Source organism: Cynocephalus volans, chromosome 13, assembly GCF_027409185.1.
Source record: "Cynocephalus volans isolate mCynVol1 chromosome 13, mCynVol1.pri, whole genome shotgun sequence".
NCBI lineage: Eukaryota > Metazoa > Chordata > Mammalia > Dermoptera > Cynocephalidae > Cynocephalus > Cynocephalus volans.
In genome coordinates, this window is record NC_084472.1 from 69,485,281 (window position 1) to 69,505,997 (window position 20,717).

Consider the following 20,717-nt stretch of genomic DNA (forward strand, 5'->3'; position numbering starts at 1 on the left):
CTTGCCCAGGAATCTACCTTCCCACGAGTCACTAGTGGCTGCTTTCTAAGGACCTCCTAGGCAGCCGCCCATCTCAGCAATGCAGTGACCATCTGGGTCTGATGAGAAAGAAATACATCTTTTTCAGTGTCTGTACCTTTCTTCCTGTTTTAGTGAGAAGTTCTAGCTATCAAAGAGCCCATCCTAACAATTGTATGAGATGGACTGGACGGTGTGCCGAGATCCCGATAAGCGACTCATGGTGAGCTGGTGCCATGAAGGCTCCATAGAAGGGGGACGAGAAATAAAAATGGGTGTGCCACAGCAAAGCTGAGGAGAGAAGAGACACTGCCCCCCCCCCATGGACTCTCCCGCTGACTGTTTTCATCAGCACTTACTCGAGCCCCAGGATTAGCTAGTATTGGCACTAGCATTAGCCCCGTTAGGTAATACTCCCATCAGAACCCCCACAAATTAACTGGTGGAATTAAAAGTGAAAGTTTGGTCACAGGAGAAGCAGAAGCAAAATACAGGCTTCTGTGTTGGGTGAGAGTATTTGAGCCATTAAGGACTGGGACTCTTGTTTACTTCCTTAACTTAGGTCACCCGATGTTGTGGCCTGTTTGGATTGATACCGTGAAATTTAAAGGAATAATATGGGAACTTTGCATGATAATGATGATATCAGTGATAAAAGTTTGGTATTTTAATAAATGAAAAGGGCTCACAAGAGGTAACATATTATTGAGAAGCCATGCTAATAGTAAACACAGTGATGCAGAATTTGGGGGCTTTCTGGCATTCCTCCCTTTCTCGCCCCAGATATAGCTTCCTCAATATGGGCTGACCTGCAAGAACAGTGTACATGGCAGGCACTGCTCTAGAATGTGGGCCGGTTCTGTAGATGCAGAGAATCAAAGGCAAGGCACGTGACCTCAGGAAGCTCACCGTTTAGTAGGGAGGTGGGCCATGTCAACCAGTGACCATGTTACCACATCGTAGGTACAGCAGAGGCAAGTGTATAGCGTATTAGCTACTCTTTTAACTCAGTCCTGTCATGGTAACTTTGACACCTGGGAAAATCACATGCAAGACCAAACAGTTAAAGTTCCCTTAAAGATATCTGGAAATTTCCAAAGTTAGTTCTGTGTGTTTTCCCTGCAGGATCACATCATATCCCTGGATCCCTGGCATGAACCCTTAACATGACTTCCAGAAGAAAGTCTCTGGGGAAAATGAGAGAACTCAGGAGTCTGGCATAGAGTTTTAAACTCTGCAAAGGAAAGGACAGACACTGTCCCCATCTTTCTCCACAGTATGGGTTGGGTGGGGGTGAGGATTGCGGTTCAAGGCAAAGGAACTCTGTCCTTTGGGCAGGTAGTTTCACTCTGGAAGAAACATCATATCTTGCCCTTGTCACCACATGTCACTGTCCACAATTACTCAGCATCTGTAGATAGACAGCCCTGGAGGAGCTCATCAATTGCCAATGCAATTCAGCAGATACACTTCATAAATTTTAATTACATTACCACTGAAAATGAATGGTCAGAAAATATAAAACATCTGCCATACAGATCACTTACATTTTTCATACAATAAATCATCAACAACATCCAAAACCATGGCTTAAATCATGTGAGTGTAATAGGTCATGAGGCAAGAAGGCCATCTGTCCACCCTGCAGGAATGGCTGGGATCGCAGTCCTTCCGGGGTGGGGAGAGAGGGACAAGGAGATGGGAGGGAGACCCACCAACTTCCTGGCATGGCAGAGAGCACCTGGCCTGGTCCTCATAAAAGTAAGTCCCCAAGTCTTATCTAGAACCTGCTCATTGATGTGTTTACCATGATTTAGTTTGCAGTAAGAAAAGAGTGTAAGCAGAAGAATATTCTGCCAATTTTGACTGGGAAAATCAGGCACTTATCACTCAAGTGGATTGTTTGTCTAATCTCTACAGGTAATATAAAGAAGTAGCTTCATTTTCAAAAATTGATTTTTCTTAACATTATGTTCATAAAACTCCCATTTTCCTCTAAGCATCTTCCCCGTGGTAACGCCTGATGCAAGGCATTCAGGTGCTGACGAGTCTCCTTAGCAACCCTTTGCAGGCAGGAACCCCCTGCTAGGGAGAGAGAGGACTGTAAGGGACACAGCAGCCCAGCCAGGGTGTCCTGAATCACCCCGGCTAAAGAGAGGAAGTGGCCTAAAATGGAGCTTCTGTGGAAATAGCTTAAGTTCCCTGAAGGAAGAGCTACACAGCTGCCTGTGTCCCTCAACCATTTTCTCCATGCATTTGTGAGTTTTCCTTTTTTTTTTGTCTCTTGTCCAAATGCTGCCACCTCTGCAGAATGAGAACAGCGGCTGAGAGCAATCACTCTCCTTTCGGTAGGGAAGGCTCTTCTGCTGATGTCTGGGGAAAGCCTCCCTGTTCTATCAAGTCTGTGAAATCATGAACAGCCAGAAGAAAAGGCACGTTATGCAAGGAGCCCAAAAGCTGAGCCAGAGGTGGGGACAGTGGCTTTCTGGGACTCCCAATGTTACATCTCACAAGAATAACAGGTGACCTGACCATTGCCTTTGTAAAAGCCAGTGAGACATGGATTCCATGTCTCTATCTTACAGCTGAGGACACTGGGGCCCCCAGAGGACAGACGTCCTGCTCAAGGTCATGCTGTGGTAGCCAGCACTCCCCCTTGGGATCTGGCCTCCTTCTGTGCTTGCTGAGCACTGTCTGGGCTCTTCCGAGTGAAATGCATGTCTTTATGACAAAGTGGTCATGCGTGTGTGGGGCGGAGCAGAACTGGGAAGCACAGGAAGGATGGTGTAAGCACCTCTCAGTGACACCACCAGATACCTTCTGTGGAGAGCTGGATGAGAGGACCACGTGCACGGTGCATATGCAAATGTAATCCCCTTGGTCTCGGTGACTTGCAGGGGCTGGGCTCCTCCCACCCCACCCACGGCACCCCGGCCTTCACCGTGAGGCTGCCACAGGCCAGTTTCCTCACTGTGCCATGACCACACTGAATCACACTGTCCAAAATCTAACATGCAATTTAACTCTGCCTGTCTGCCCAAATTCTGGCTTTGTGTCCCAGACTGTGGCTAGTGTTTCTTTCCTCCACATTGACTGGTCTCAGCTACCACCAGGGGAGGACTGGCCTTGTAGGTGAGAGGCCCAGGCCCTTCCGACAGGTGGACTGGCCACCCGCAATCTGCTTCTGCATCTCCCTCTGAAGATGAACCGAGCAGCCTGGTCATGCCAAACAAGAGAAATGGTTTAATACACATGAAAACTTGATAGAGTCATTAGTAGATGTCATTCAAAGTTAATGGACAATTTTTCTTTCCAGTGTAGATAATTTGGGGGGGGGGGTAGGTATTTTTTTTTTAAAAATGTAGTTTACTCACCAGCTCTTGTTGTTGTTATATTCTATTTCGAGTGAGGATGTTCTGGCTGACTAACGTTCTCTTTTCAGATTCAACTGGATATGGTCCCCAGTGTTTCTTGGCTCTAATTACAGTGGAATGTGCCTGTGAGTTGTCCAACAGCTGCCACGTCCTTGTTAAGGTTAGGTGCTCTTGAAAGTTAGTCTAAAGTTAGATATCCCCAGCAAAAGTAAGCTAGAGGTTGCCATATTTGTCTAGATAATTAAGAATGAGATGCAGTAAAAATGGGTCTGAATTTCAGACAGGAGTTTTCTTCCCTGCTGGAATGGAATTCAAAAGAATGCAATTGATTTGGCATTAGCATATCTCTGCTTTCCAGAAAAAAAAAAAAAAAGTTTTTCCCTGAAACCATTTCTGACAGGTCTAGAATTCTCTAGAAGACTGAGAGTCTTTTATGTTTAACAGACAAATATTTAACACACCTGTAGAATTTCATTTTGAAGATGGAGAATGTTTTCCTACCTATTCAGTGTGATAGATGTTTCTAACAGTGTGAAATTATGAAACTTTACTTTTCTCTCATAATTTTCTAAAAACAAAAAAGAAAAAGAAAAAAAAAAGAACTAAAGATATTTTGGGGATAAAATTTTTCATCTGTTCCATATTCTTCCAAAACTTCATTTTTGGGAAATCCAAAACAAATCCATTTAACTTTACTATACACGAAAGACTAAACTTCTAAAACCCTATAAACAATTACAATATATTTTGGCTAAGTGAAAAAATTAACTGTTAAGAGCTTTTCCTGGTCTAGACTTTAATGAGAAAAGTTCTTGTGAGAAATTTGAAGAGAAAAAAAAAAAAGGAAAAAATGTCAACTTTTAGGAGAAGGACACATGCTCAGAGGGAATAGCCAAAGCCCCGTCTCTCTGCCTCCCCCAAGGACCCTCCATGCACAGCACACATCCCACTCTGAGAGGTAAGTTCTGAGGCTGGGGCTTTATTTCTGTATTATTAATGCAAAGAACAGCAAAACACATTGACCCACAAGCCCCGTACTCAGCCAGCATAATGTCTACTTTCACATCAAACAGTAATTTACCCAAAGCACTTATGAGAAGCTCAGTGTTAGAAAATGCCGGCCTGGGAGGTATGTGACCCAGTGGTCAAGCTCATTTGAGGACCAAGAATTGCATCAGGAGACAGTGGGACCAAAAGTGCAGGTGGTTATTTCAAACATTATAAAAACCCACTATGTGTTTTTCTTAGAACTGTTGACAAATGTACTTAGTAGTAGAATGAGTGAAGAAAAATGAATGAATTAGGTGAGATTTATTTATAAATTAATATTAATAATAATAACAATTTACATTATGCCCTATAAGTACAGTGATTGATATAGACGCTTCTTATCCCAGAGTCAACAGAATCTTTTTAAAGGACATGTGACAGCCCCAACAACGGCAGCAACAGTAATAGTGGTCCAGCAGATTTATGGAGAACTTTCTGTGTCAGACACGCACTGTGCTAAACACAAATGTTATTTCATTTAACCCTCCCCTTAGGACTGGCTTGGCTATTGGATCAGGAAACAATTGCCAAAGGCTTAGGGGTCCTGTGGATGGGGTCAACTGGGCATGTCACTTTTCTGTTTAAATCCTAGGATGGAGTCCTAATGCCTTCAAAATAAAGTGTAACTGTGTGAACATGCTACAGGAAATTTATACCTAGGTGATGCCCTACTCCATGTGTTCAGCACAAAAAAAATCAGCTCTACTCTTAATTCTTCCTACCATATATTGCTTTCTGAAAATTCCCTAATGTGTTAATTGATCACTTAGAAAAACCCAAGAAACTGTGGTGAGAGACAACTATGAAACTGATTAAGTTGGTAGCCAGCTCTGTGACCCCTTGGTCAGACCCCGTGGTCTTATTTTCCAAATATCTATACTGCCTCAAACTGAGCCAATGATGGCTTGATCCAATGATCAAACTCAGCTTCTTTTATTTTAAGAATCTTACTAAGTCTCTTTCCTAATACTGTTCTCCAATCATGAAAGTCAGCCAGCTTTGTAATACAGATCCTGTTCTACTTTTATTGGTCACGATTTGTTTCCCTAAATTTTGTATGCCTTTCAAATCTTCAAAGTTAGTGAAGCTTTCTTCAGCCAGGCTGCATCTGTTTATAGAACAGCGTGGGTGGCTTTTGGAAGACTTGACATGTTAGACTACTGGGCTGGGGAGTCACATGCTGGCGTCCACGTTCTCCACAAATGCACATTTCCTTCTGGGAATGGGCTCCCAAAGAGTTGGGGTTCTTTATCAATAGGAAAAATTAATATCCCTTCACATTTTGACCTGCCTTAATATTGTGGCCTCTGTTCTGCTGGCTTCCAGTTATTAAGTCAGTTTATTTTTTCCTGACATCACAAGCTACATGCTTCCGACACACTTCTGTCTCAGCCAGAAAATATACCGCCCTTTGGGTTTCTGCTTTAAATCATAATGAAGACAGTCATGCATTCAGACCCAACCATGGCACTGGGAGCTGATCCCATCATCTGAGCCCAATCTGTGTAGAAGAAAATATTTCTCATTAGAAAACACTTTGTTGTGCTCACTTGGAATTGTTTCTAGTTTGCACAAATAATCTGGAATAGACATCCTCTCCCTCCCTAGCCACTGCCCCTAGCAGCTTCATGGAGCTTCCAAATATAGGTTAGTTTAACACTCAAACATAACAAACCAAAAAACTGAAAGACAAAAAATACAAACCACTGTCAACCATCACATGAGTAAATTCTGTTTTCTGCGAATTATTCCTTTAGAATTTATTAATTTTATATTCCCTACTAATCTGGGAAAATAATTTCCAAATATATAAACACAGCGATATTCCTGGGTTTCAGGGAAAATCATACTATCTAAAGTACTGACTTTAAAACTGTAAAGTTATCCTGATGCTTGAGGCTGAAGGATGCCTTAAGAAAGAATTTGTTGTGTCTCTCAAACTTTCGACACGATTTGCTCATGAGAAAGCAGTGTTTGCGTTTGGAGGACTTCCTCGCTCCTTATCTTCTTTCCTCTTGGTCCCCCTTAATCATGAACACACAGGTGCAGCTGGCTGTGTGTATTGTCTGCAGCGCACGCCCTGGCACGACGATGAGCCAGTGTTGGGTGACCTCAGCATATTTTGGGTCTGATGAAACAGGTGAATCATGAATCCATGGGGAAAATCCTAATTTTCATTACAGGCCCTGCCATTTTGTGAACTTATAAGAAATAAAGAGATGTACTGTTAGCCTGAGGATATATCTCTTTTCTTTAAGAAAACAAAAACCCGTTGGTAAATGTCTCTAAAAGGCACTTGCCTCACCCACTTTTTGCTCTTTCAGTGTCTCCCCGTCGTTCTGTCAGGCTGGAGTGGTTTGGGTGTGTGACTATGAATCATGGACGGGAATGACATAGGCTTCCCTAACATCTTTCACACTGTTAGTTATTACTGATTATATTACAAAGTTGATAATATCGAAGCCAAGCATTTATGCACAAGATGATCTGATTGACTCCTGCTGCCAAAACCTCCATTCGTGGTCCCTGCATCTCTCCCGGTGACAAGAGTGACCCCACCTTCTCGAGCTGCTTTCTCCTTTTTGTTTCCTTTTCTCCCTCAAACTTATTGAAACCATTTCTACCATGATTTTTCCTACTCATTTTGATTTGATGAAGCCAAGTACTTTTTACTACTTTACTTGCAATGGTCTTTTCCTTGGATTGTTTTTGTTTTGTATTCTCTTAGTCTTGGTATCCGCACTGTCATTTCTTACACCAACGTGCTGTCTCTCTCGCAGCACGTTCATGTTCCAGCCCGGGTCAGGCACTTTCAGCTTTCGAGTCACAAAGTCAAGCTCAATCTATCTGAGATGGTTTGGTTTATTGAAAGTACACCAAGGGATAGAGTAGACACATAGTTTATCATCCAAATCGGGGCACTTTTGAGAGTGAAAAGAGGTGCTATTAACTATGCCACGACACCGGGGCCTTCCTGGCCAAGCACCGAGATGGTTCTTCCTTTTCTCCCCCCGTCTCCAGCCTCCTCCTCCTCCTGCCTCTTTTTCCCTTGCTACCCTCTGCTTGTAGGGGGAATCTATCTCTCCGTCTGTCTCTCCCAAATGTGTACACCGATGCACCAGTCACTCAGTCTCATTGTAAAATTTTGATGCTAGAACAATCCAACACTATGCGCACTTTCTAAACTCTTAGGTAATTCCACAATGGAAAGGAATAGGGTTCTGGATATTATTTTAGATATCCTATAATATGATTAGTATAGGACGAGGGTAAACTGTAGAGACAGAAACACAAAATAAAGGGGCTTGAACAACTTGGAGACATATTCCTCCCCACATGAAGGTCTGAGCTGGTGTGGAGGTTCTGCTTTGCAGGGATGTCAGGGACGCAAGCTCCTTCTCCATGACTGCTTCACTCTCCTGGCTGTTGTCCCCTCCTCATGACCCAAAGTGACTCACTGTCACATCCACCTTCCAGCCAGGGGGAAGGGAGAAGGTGCTACCGCACCATGACTACTCACGTCCCCTCATGTCCCCCCAGCTGGAACGTGGTCATCTAGCCTCCACTAGCTGCAAGGAAACCTGGGAACTATAGGTTTTCCTCTAAGACACACACGTCAGTAACTCCATCGTTAGGAGAGCGTAGGAGAAAACTTGGGGCGGGCAGTGGCGTCTGCCACCTTTAGCTATGTGATGCTGGAGGAGCCATGCACGTGGAGATAACGCATTCTTCTGCTGTTGCCTCTTGGAAACTTCATTCTGTATTTCGTGGTCTTAAGTTTACCGTACTGTGATGGATGCTCTCTGCTTATATAAGAAAAACATTGTTATTTTAACTCAAAAGTTCCAGTTAAGAGCCATGCCAATCTGTCCAAATGTGAAAGTATTATTTTAGTGAAATCCATGAATAGCTTACCAGATACACCATTCATTCCTTACCAAGACATTTTATTTAACTTACCTACAAACTCTGTGTTTTCAAGAGTTTGCTTTTTGAAGCTCTTTTTATTTTGTACATCGTGCATTATAATTTATAGCTTAAGACACCTTTCTTAAAGCCTAAAAATCTGCTAGTCTGAATTTTTTCTTTTTTCTAACCCTTCCAAACAGTCCATCACGTTGAGGAGATGATGGAACCCACTATGGCCATTAAAATACTGAAGCAATTAAGTTTTATTCCACTATAAGTGAGGGGTACTTGACTCCTTCTTGGAATGGGATAATTTTCTACAGGCCCACAACTTTTACACCCTCATCAAATTGTGACGCTGTTTTAGGAAATATGTTCTCGATGCTGATGTAGGTGCACCTCCAACTTTGAACACATCCTTCTGTTAATGTTCTTCAGGTTATAACATCCATTTTTTAAAATCCTCCCCGTTGTCCCCAGGAGAGTCAATAAAAATGCTTCCAGGCTTTGTCTGTGGTCACTTAGATAATAGGAGAGCTCCCCCTGCTGATTGACACTGGGGAATTAATGGAGGAGGGGCTAATCTCAGGCCCTGGCTCCTGTTCCCTTCCCAATGCTCAGCACAGACCAAGATGGAAATCAAAAGAAACCTGTTTGACATTGGCTTTTGAAATACTTAAAAACATCAGCATTTGTCAAGTGGAAAGATTTTCATTTCAAAGTTCTAACAGGTTATTATTATTCCAAGCAATGGAGAGTTAAAAAAGGTTGAACAACTATAATAATGGTGATATCTAAATGTGGGGAGTGATTAGATTTTATTGTTTGTTTGCATAAAACGATATCACCTAGCTTTGTTTTGGGTTTGTTTAAGAAACGTAAGGCTAATTAGACCATGCAAGTCACTTTGTTTTCTGAAAATTAATTAAGCTTTCATGGCCTTACCGGGTTACAGGGCTGGGCTCCCTCCCACACAGTTCCTCCGGAGTTATGTAGGAGGTGAGCCTGTCTCACGCTGAACTGTCAGATGATTCCGTCATGGGAAGAATGGGGTTTAGTAATGTGGCGTTTGAAAGCTTGTTCAAGTTGTAAAATGTTGGATTCTATTTTTATTAAATCACTTAAACTTTCAACATAGTGAAAAAGATTTATTTAACATACATTTCACAAGCCATTTTGAATGCATATTTTTTAGGGAAGAAAATATAGCAGAGGACATTTCTATAACTACAGTTATTGTCCTGAAGGGACAAAATGAATGAGTTAACTCTTGAAATCCTATTGTTTCATCAGACCATCTATAGAAACATTTAAAATTTTATTTTTGTTGTGTTAAGAGGAAGCTGTACCCATCTCCTTCAAATTATACAGGTATAAATTCTCTTTATTATTTAGGAATATTATATAGAATCGACACAAAGTTGTAGAGGCTGTAGAGAAATATGTTTTATTATAAGAACCCCAAATAGAGAAACCAAGCCAAGCACCTAGAGAAGCATATGTAAGGTAGTAAGCTTGATAAAAAATGCCAGATCTACAGGAAGGCCATTAGTAGCAACCACTTTTTCATATCTGAATACTTTTAAAAACAGCTTTATTGGGCCGAGCCCGTGGCGCACTTGGTAGAGTGCTGCGCTGGGAGCACGGCGACGCTCCCACTGCGGGTTCGGATCCTATATAGGACTGGCCGGTGCACTCACTGGCTGAGTGCCGGTCACGAAAAAAAAAAAAACGACAAAAAAAAAAAAAAACAGCTTTATTGAGATATAATTTACATACTGTAAAATTCTCCCATTTAAAGTGTCCAGTTCAATGTTTTTAGTATATTTACAGAGTTGTGTCACTGTCATCACAGTCTAATTTTAGAACATTAGGAGTCACTCCCTGTCTCTTTCTCAATCCCCAATCCCAGCCGCAGCAAGCCAGCAATCTATGGATTTTCGGTCTCTATGGATTTTCCTGTTCTGGACATTTCATATAAATGAAATCACAATATTCGATATTTGTGACTAGCTTCTTTCCTGGCATAATGTCTGAGGTTTATCCTTATTTTGGCATGTCTAAGTTCATCATTCTTTTTTTGTTTGTATTGCCAAATAGTATTCCATTGTGTGGGCATACCACATTTTGTTTATCCCTTCATCAGTTGAAGGACATTTGGGTTGTTTCCACCTTTTAGCTAGTATAAATAATAGCTGCCATGAATATTCATGTTCGAGTCTTTGTATCGACCTATGTTCCTATTTTCCTTGGGGAGTTACCTAGGAATGGAATTTCTGGGACATATGGCATCTCTATATTTAACATTTTGAGAAACTGCCAAAATGTTTCCAATGCGTCTACACCATTTTACATTCCCACCAGCAAGATGGGTTCCAATTTCTCCACATCCTTACTAACATTTGTTATTGGCTGTCTTTCTGATTATAGCCATTCTAATGGATGTGTAGTAGTATCTAATTGTGACTTTGATTTGCATTTCCCTAGTGAGTAATACATTGAAAATCTATTCATGTGCTTTTTGACCATTTGTGTATCTTCTTTGGAGAAGTATCTGTTTAGATGCTTTTGCCCATTTTGTAATGGGGTTATTCTTATTATCACTGTGTTGGAAGAATTTCTCTCACATATTCTGGATACAAGTCCTTTATAGTATATATAATTTACAAATATTTTCTCCAATCTGTGGGTTGATTTTTCAATTACATGATAGTATCATTTGACACATAAAGGTTTTTAACTTTGATAAAGTTCAGTTCATCAATTTTTTCTTTTATTGCTTGTTCTATTGGTGTCATGTTTAAGCAATCACTGCCCAACCCAAAGTTCCAACATGTCACAAAAATTTACTTTTATGTTTTCGTATAAGAATTTTATTGGTTTAGTTTTTACAATTAGGTCCATGATGCATTTAAAGTTTATTTATGTATATGGTATGAGGTAGGGATCTAAATTAATCATTTTGCATGTGAATATTAGGTTGTTTCAGCACCATATGTTGAAGAGACTATTTTTTCTCCATTGCCACTTTTGTGGAAAATTAATTGACATAAGTGTAAGGGTTTATATTTGGATTTTCAATTCTATTCCATTGATTGATATGTCCACCCTTGTGCCAGTACCACCTGCCTTGATAATTGTAGCTTTGTAATAGATTTTGAAATTGGGAAGTGTGACTCCTCCAACTTTGTTCTTTTTTTTTTTTTTAGTATTAATTTAGCTATTCTTGTTCCTTTGCATTCCCATAGGAATTTTAGGGTCAGCTTGTCAATTCCTAGAAATAAAAAATGTGGCTCCTATTGTTGGTATGCCTCTTAGAGCCTGTGCAATTTCCTTGTCTCTATCTCCTGCTAACTCTACCCACTGTACTCATGCTGTGGGAGGCTATCTGGCATGTGAAGGACACCAGGGTTGGAATACTTCTTACAACCTTGTGTGACCTTGCACAAATCATGTGACCATTTGAGCCTCAGATTCTTCACTTGTAATATGAGGGTGATAATACTTCCTTCACAGGATGATTGTCCAGCTTGTTTAGCTTTTTACCCATTGTTAGGATGAACTTCCAAGTTTCTCACATGCCACACCCCAAAGCAGAAATTCCAGAATCACTTTCTATTCAGCACAGAAAAAAATGAGCTACCAAGCCATGAAAAAATGTGAAAGAACTTTAATGCATATTATTAAATGAAAAGAGCCAGTCTGGAAAAGCAACATATTATATGCTTCCAACTTCGTGACATTCTGGAAAAAGCAAAACTGTGAAGACAGTAAAAGAATCTGGTTGCCAGGGGTTTGGTGGGGGGGGGGATGTGGGGAGGGAGGATTTTTAGAGCAGTGAAACTACTCCATGTGATGCTACAGTGGTGGGTACATGTCCTTGCACATTTGTCGAAACCCATAGAATATACTACATCAAGAGTGAACCCTAACGTAAGCTATGGACCTTGGATGATAATGATGTGTTAATATAGGTTCATTGATTGTAACAAATGCACCAGTCTGGTGTGGGATGGGAAGCTGTGCATACATGGGGGCAGGGGGTAAATAGGAAATCTCTGTGCCTTCTGGTCAATTTTGTTGTGAACCTAAAGCTGCTCTAATAAATAAGGTCTATTAAAAGGAATTAAAGCAAAAAAGTAGTAGTTGAAAAATATGCGATTCTGTACGTAAGGTGCTTAGGACTATGGTAGCACACGGTGGGAGCCCATTAATGCCAGCAGTTGTTATTACGCCAGTCTCCCCTAGAGTTTCTATGAGGCTGGAAGTTGATTCCACCCCTGCTGGCAGCCCATTTCCCCTGTAACCCTGGACAGAGAGAGTCTGAGCAAAGAGTTAAGATGAGAAGTCTGGTCTTGTAGCAATAAACTTATTCTTTCTATAGTTCTCCTTCATGTCCTTTCTCATAATACATCAACTTAGACATATTTTCTTTCTGTTATCTCTCCTACTTAATCAACCATTTTCCTGGATTCAGCCCACTGGAAATCATTCCTATCAGAATTAATGACAATATATTTTAGCCATTTGAATGAACTCACATTTTTGTGAGGTTTTTTTTTTTTTTTTCATTTTTGTCTAGGGATATTAAAACCCTTACTAGCTATTCAATGGTGGACTAAACTATCAGAAATTAATTTGCATTAATAGGGATCTTAAGACAGAGTCTGGGTAGGGGTAGTTGGCAAAATTCAGGTTAAATAGCAACATATCAATTATGATACCTGTATTTACTTCTGTTCCTGTCACTATTGAACAGTGATATTACAGACATGTCTCTGAACATCCCCAGGCTTCATGGTCTACAGCTAATAATAACACTGAAGCAGCTATTAATAAGGATATCAAAAGTGCCCACCAGCATTGATAGCTTTTGAACTTGGGATTCCAAACTTGTTCTCTTCTGACATGGGATAGACACAGAATAGATAGAGGCCAAGCTAGATAATTTGTAAGGGGCATTTGGTTTATGTGTGGGTGAAGTAGATGGGGGTAAAATACCAACAGAAACAGCAACAACAATAATAGATGCTAACTGGAAAACATTTAGTGCGTGGACTGTCTCCAGACATTCCTCTCCATGTGATATACATTATGTAATTCTCATAACCTTTTTTTTTTTTTTTTTAGAAACATACTGACCACATGTTACTAATAAATAAATGGAAGGTAAATTTAGAAATAGCTTGGCCGAAGTCACACTGCTATCAGATGAGTCAAGATGCAGATCCAGGTTCTCCCGAGTCCAAAGCTTCGCTGTTGCTATACTGCCGCTGGATTGAAGTTCCAGGACTGTGGTCATGGGAATGCCAAAATGTCTGTGGGTTGAAACCCAGAGGAATTGGGGATCATAGCTCTTAACTGAGATCAGGAAGTCCCCAGGGGCCAGTGACTAAGGCAGAGAGCTGGCAGGCTGGTGCTGGTGGGGTTCACGGTGGGGATCTGAAGACCGCTAGCACTGCCCTCCGAGCCTGGATATTGATGCTGTGCTCCTGCTCCCAAAGGTCCATGTCCAGGTGAGAACCAGATGGCCCGGTGATCCCAGCACCCCTGCAGGTAGCAGCACCCCGTACAGTGACAGACCATGGGTGGCTGAGTGATTGATACATTTCCTTGGTAAAATGACTTTAGCTTAGATTGACCTCTACCATCTTGTTGTTAGCTTTCCTTCATGTCACTACTGGGTTTTGTCACTACTATTTGATACGTTACCACCTGCCATCATGGTGGAGCTTATGTTCCTGTGCAACAGAGACAGGCAGATAAACAAACACGTAGACCTTTCAGTGAGTGACGATGGTGACATTCAAGCCCTGCATACTTCATAACCCGTTCTTGCTCTCTGCACAGCTGCTTCTGTGTTTGGGGTAAGCCAGGCCAGAGAGCATCTGTCTTTTCTGAAGCCACTTCCTCACTATCATACGGGCTGTGACTTCCTGTGTCTCCCCTGCCCCAGCCCCCACACTTTCTTTTTGTTAGTTTTTTTTTTTTTACTTTATTTTTACTAGCATATTCATTGTTACAAGTCATACTTATTCTTCATGCCCCCTCTCCAATCTTTCTCCCTCCCCCTTCCCCTCTAATAACCATAGATTCATTCTCTCCATCTGATAGATTAACTTTTCCTCTGTTGGTTTATTGCCTAGATGATCTGTCCATTGCCAAGACAGGTGTGATCAAGTCTTCCTATGTTATCATAAATCAGATGTTTCTTCTGTTACTCTGGAATGTACTTTATAGAGAGAGAGGACTTCTTTTATTTTCTTTTTTTGGTGACAATTTGTGTGTGTGTGTGTGTGTGTGTGTGTGTGTATGAGTGAGAGTGAGTTTGATGCAATCTCCAGAAATGGATCAGAACTTCTGGTTTGCTGCTGACTCTGTCTGCTCTCTGTCTTGTTTTGGAGTTAATGGGATGTTGGCTGAGGGGATGAAGATTTGTGCGTTTCCGCCACTACTTTGGTCCAGCAGGGGGACATCCATCTCTGCATTTGTATCCACCTTCCTCCCCTTAGGATCAATTACTAAAACTGGGATTGCTGGGCCAAAGGGATGGTCTTTCCTAAGGTGTTTGGCGCATGTTGCTGAAATGCTCTCCATAAAGGTTATATCCGTGAGAGAATTGTATTAAGTGAAACAAGTCAGGCACAGAAAGAGAAATACCACGTGTTCTCACTTATTGGTGGGAGCTAAAAATTAATATATAAATTCACACACACACACACACACACACACACACACACACACACACACACACAAAACGGGGGGGGGGAAGAAGATATAACAACCACAATTACTTGAAGTTGATACGACAAGCAAACAGAAAGGACATTGTTGGGGGGGAGGGGGGGAGGGAGAAGGGAGGGAGGTTTTGGTGATGGGGAGCAATAATCAGCCACAATGTATATCGACAAAATAAAATTTAAAAGAAAGAAATAAAGAAAAAAATAAATAAATAAATAAATAAATAAATAGATGTTTAAAAAAAAAAAAAAAAAAAGCAACAGGTTATATCTGTTCATTTGCACCCAGGGTCTGAGGTTTGATTTTTCACACCTTTGCATTAACACTACATGTTTTTTAAAAAGCATTTATACCAATCTGTTACACAAATAATAATATCTTATCACTATCTGCATTTATTTCATCATTTGTGAAACTGATCACATTTTACATATTTTTGATCATTTATAACTTTTTTTTATATTCTTTGCACATTTCTAAGATTATAGTATAACTTGACTAAAATAAATGTTTAATTGTTACAGAATGTTTTTCTGAGTTTGAAGCTCATGTTTTAATTTTTATGGGTTGTTTCGTCATTCATGTATTTTAAAGTACTTATTGCTTTCCTTCTGGCTGGTAAGCAAAATGCTAAGAGGCCCCTAAGATCCCCACCCTGGATGGACATGTCCTGTGTAATCCTCTCCCCTAGAGTGTGGGTGGGACTATGACTATGACGGGATTTCACACCCATGAATAGGATATGCTGTATGGGAAAGTGAAAGGCTTTGCAGACATATTTAAGGTTTCTAATCAGTTGACTTATTCTGGGTTGGCTTGACATAATCAGGTAAATCCTTTAAAAGATGGTTTAGGCCTTCCCTGTAGAGAGAGAGTCTAAGTGACAGAGTTTCTCCCGTGAGCCTGAAAAAGACACAGCCAGCTTTGAATTGCCTACAGAGAGGGCCAGAGAGAGAATCCCAGGAAGTGAGGGGGTCCCTGGATGACAGTAAGCAAGAAAACGGGGACCCCAGTCACACGCCACAAGAAAACAAATTCAGCCAGCCATCCTGGGAACTCAGAAGGGGACTTTTCCCAGTCCAGCTTCAGGATGACGATGAGCCCACCAGCACGTGGGTTTCAGCCTGCAGAGGACCCAATGGCTGTGTTGAGTTTATGACCCACAGAAAAGGTGAGATAATAAGTTTGTGTTGTTTTACGGCATTAAATTTGTGGTAATTAGTTATGCAGCAGTAGAAAATGAATACATTCTTTATTCCAAGCATTTTGCTAGTCACACTCCCTGACTTTAGATAGGATGCATCTAATCCCTCATCCTTTACCTTTATAGCTTCTAGCTTTGATGTCCTGTTTAAAAAGGCTTTGTCCTCACCGCAAACTTTTATAATTCTTTACCCCATAATCTTTTATTATTGTTTTAATTTTATTTTTACTTGTATATTTTAAAATTCAACTGAAACTTATTTTCCTTGAGGCTTCCCTGAAACTTATTTCCTTGAATTAGACATCTAATTTTGTTTTTCTTTATGATTAGCGTATTGTCTAAAGAAAACTTTTTGAATAAAGCACCCACTCGCCACTGATTTGGCAAATACTTTGGTTTCGAAATACAGCCACTTTTTTCTAGTAAGATATTATTTGTGAAATCACAACTTGGGCTATGGGTAAAGGGTGTTTTAATTGCTGGTTACTTCACTGTAATGACCCAGGAGACAGTACTATGAACATAAGAATACATTGACGTCACCTTTCACATATGACATCTTGCTTCCTTGCTAAGGTGAATATGTATTTTGAATGATTTTGTATAAACCAATTGATTAAAATGAAACACTTTAACAATGGGTTAAAATAATTTCAGCAGTATATGTTGCTTAAATTTTCTAAGGAGGAAGTTTTTCTTCAAATCAACATTAAATGTGATGTACTTGAAACCAAATGGATTCCTTTTCATAATGTATGAATAGACTATAATTTCTTTGAGGACAAGAATCATGTTTGAATCATGTATTTGTCCTAGTATCTAGTACAACACATGTTTAGTAGTATTTGTTTAATAATTTCTGAATGACTGAATTATTTCAGCAGTAATCATACTGCTATGAATTGTATAATGCTGGCGTAAGCATTATTCTCTCTGTTAATCAGAGGGGTAGTAAGGTTACAAACAAAACAGTCAATTTGGAATTTAATCATTAAAATAAATACAAATTCATCTAAAATTAAATTTAAACATTCTTGTACAAGATGATTCTTAGATCTCTTCATAATAAATGGTCTCTGATGTGCTTTGTCTTAGCAGTGAATACATCTCAATGTGGTCTAGCGTATCAGACTTATCTTCCCCATCATACACAGCTATAATTCTACATCACATTGCTGATCATTATATTATCTCTCTCTAATCAATCTATGACTTCAATATTATTTTAGTTGGGGAAATTCCGTAGAATATTAACCTGGAAACATTTAAAGCTATGAAAATTTAAAATGTGCGTTCCGTAAACAAAAGCAATAGGATGAATCATATATTCTGAATAAAAATAGACTGAAATTTTTAAGCCAAATATTAAAATATTAACATGCATTTTGTGTCTGCCTCTGTGTCAAATGCAATTGTGCTTTCTTTAGACACTACTCTTTAAGTTCCTGCTCAATGTTTTCGATTTTTATAGGGCCAAATATGAGTCTAAAGGTGCCCATGTAGTTGTTAATGGGAAAATGTACCAAAAGACAGGAAGAAGTATTCATTATTTCGGGAATTTTTTCATAGCCAGTCGTGGAAGAAATGGTGCTGGTGAGGGAAGCAGTAGCAAATGGAATCAAAATGACTTGTTCGTGGGCACCTTAAGATCACTTGTTTTTTTACTTTCTTTTTTATTCATGCCAAATAAATACATGCTTTATTTATAGGGGAAAGTAGGGAAATGGGGACAGGGTCAAAAATATGTTCTATTACTCACTTCATTTTAGCACAAAGATCATTATGTAGATTGGCAGAGTATCGTTCTGGAATATTAGTCCTACAAATAAATTTGATGGTTTAAAATGTGCATTATAGGCTGGCCAGTGGTTCAGCTGGGAGAGCATGGTGTTGATCACACCAAAGTCAAGGGTTTGGATCCCAGTGCAGGCCAGGCACCAAAACAATCAATCAATCAAACAAAGAAACAAATGCACATTAGCAATAAACCTGTATATGTTAAAGTCAGCACTGCTCAAACCTGTTTGACCAGAGACCATATTTTTTCTCAACACGTTTGTTGGTATCCACTAGATCTCATGTTCCAGAGAACACCTCTGTGGAATGCAGGTGTGCAACAGACATGCCAGACTTGAACTCTACTCCCTGATCACGTGCAGTGTCCCTCAGGTGTGCGCAACATACACAAACATACACATGCCTCACACCAGGACAGATTTGAGTCATATTTAAATACTCCTTAGTAAATAATTTTCTCTAGCTCTTATTTCTAAAACCTTTCTACAAATGCCCTCAAATATGCAAAACTGTGCTCTACTGACATGTCCTTCCCTGTTTAATGACCTCCTATTCACATTGTGGAAGGAAGGGCTCCCAACCCTAAATGGTAGGAGATGTTGGACACATGACACCCACGACCAGATGGATGAAATCAGGGAGAAACTTATGAATTAACCATACTCCCAGCCCCAGAAGACGACACTGCACACCGGCCAGGGCCACATGGGATTGTGTTCCTTGGCAGAGAGAGCCGGCAGGGCTGTGGGAAGAGGCTCTGTGGTGACAAGAGGAAGGTGTCCTGGCTCCCATGGGAGCTAGTGATTGGCTGGTGTGAATAATTCTGTGCAGGGCCGGGAAGTGAACCCTGTTGGTAGAGGCCTGAGTGCAGAGCAGCTGGCTGGGCTGGTAGGGGAGCCAGCTGGGCAGGAAGCCTCTCACTGTGTGGGCGGCATCTCTGGCAAGAGCAGGGGAGCCCAAGGGTAAGCTTTGGGGGTCCTGTGAGTCTCTGTGATGTCAAGGCAGCACAGGGACTGTTGGGCCTTCCACTGCCACCTCCCCCATGTGTCTCAGGCCTGTGGCTGTGCTCAGTGTGCTTTGGATGGGGCCGGGCAACCCACCCTCCGTCCTTCTCTGTGGTGGAGCGCCTCTCACACACAGCGTCAGCATTTCTGGTTCCAGACCACAGAGCTGATGCACTGGGCCTTCAACGTCGGCCGGATTTCTCTCCAAGGTGGCGTTCTGGCGCTCTCTGGGTGCGGCCCCTTGCCATCCCAATTGATGGCGGCTATTATGCTTGATTCATTACATGCCATTGATCTTGGGAATGTTGATTAATGACGGAGAAACCTGAAAAGTTCAGAGTTTGGCTTTGGTTCAAATGAGCACCCAGAAGTTCAAATGCTTAATTCAAACTGTCTAAGTCTCTTGGATAAGCAAATGTGGTTATGCAAAATTAGTCTGAAAAAGCTCCTGGAAACAGCTCCTCTCTTGGAAATTTCTGGTATTTCCTGCTTCTACTTAGACCAAAGACCATAAATACTATTCAGACATTATTTCTTTCTTTCATTTGTTCTGATCATTTACTTCTGGCCAGATCCCAGTTCCTAGGTTTTTGAGGACAGGTAGCAAATCATGGTGGGACATTCAGGGTGGTATTGCTTGACTGTCATCCTTCTGCCTTACGTGCATGAATTTCCCGTGCACCTGGGCACACAGAGACACAAGCATGTCAGCTCCCCATGGTCAGAGTGAAGAGTTATCTATTTATCCCTGGCAAGCTGACTTCTTTCGCAGATCCATGAGAATGTGCTGATACCATGTGAATGCACGGACATCACCTAGATGAAGCAAGGAGTTGATAAATGACAGTGGGAGAAGTTCCTTCCAAAGCACAGTTAACTCTTCTCAGCTGTCCCATGCCTGATTCAACCGGGCAGGACTCAATGACAAATAGTGTGAGGGCTGTGCTCCAAAGGTCAAAGTGGTGCACACTCTCAGGTGCACCGGGAAGGACACTCGTGAAAAAGGGACCTTGAATGAGAACAGTCAAGAAACTGATCTACTCCAAGCTTCCTTCCCGATCCACTTCTGTAAATTCAAACCGAGAGCTCATCAGCCAGCATGCCCCAATTCATTTGGATTGCCAAGTTTGGCATGCTGAACGTTTTAGAAGGTACCAGACTAGATATGGCAAAGCATAATTCCACAGGGCTCATCTGGCATTTCATGCCTATTCACAGTTTGCGTTAAGGGATCTGTTTTAATTCCTTTGAGACCAAACTATCGCAAATAATGTGTCCATTATAATGAGAAATTCTATTAGGATTGGATTATTATAAAAATATTCAGAAAATAAGTTTAAATTTCTGGCCTTGGGTGTATGCATGTGTTTCATGTATGTTGCAAATCCCAGGAAACATTGAAACAAGCATTAAGCATAAACCCCTCAACTCAGAATTCTGGTAGAGTGTTCTCAGGGCTCTGCACTCTCTCTGTGGACAGTTCATCTGGAAATAAACAAGACCTTGTTCACACCTGGGGGTAACATAGAACTGGTAATAATGTATACTTTCCCAGATTACACACCTATCAATTTTGAGTAAAACAAAACCCAAAATCTCCAGCTTCAGACGAATGAAGAA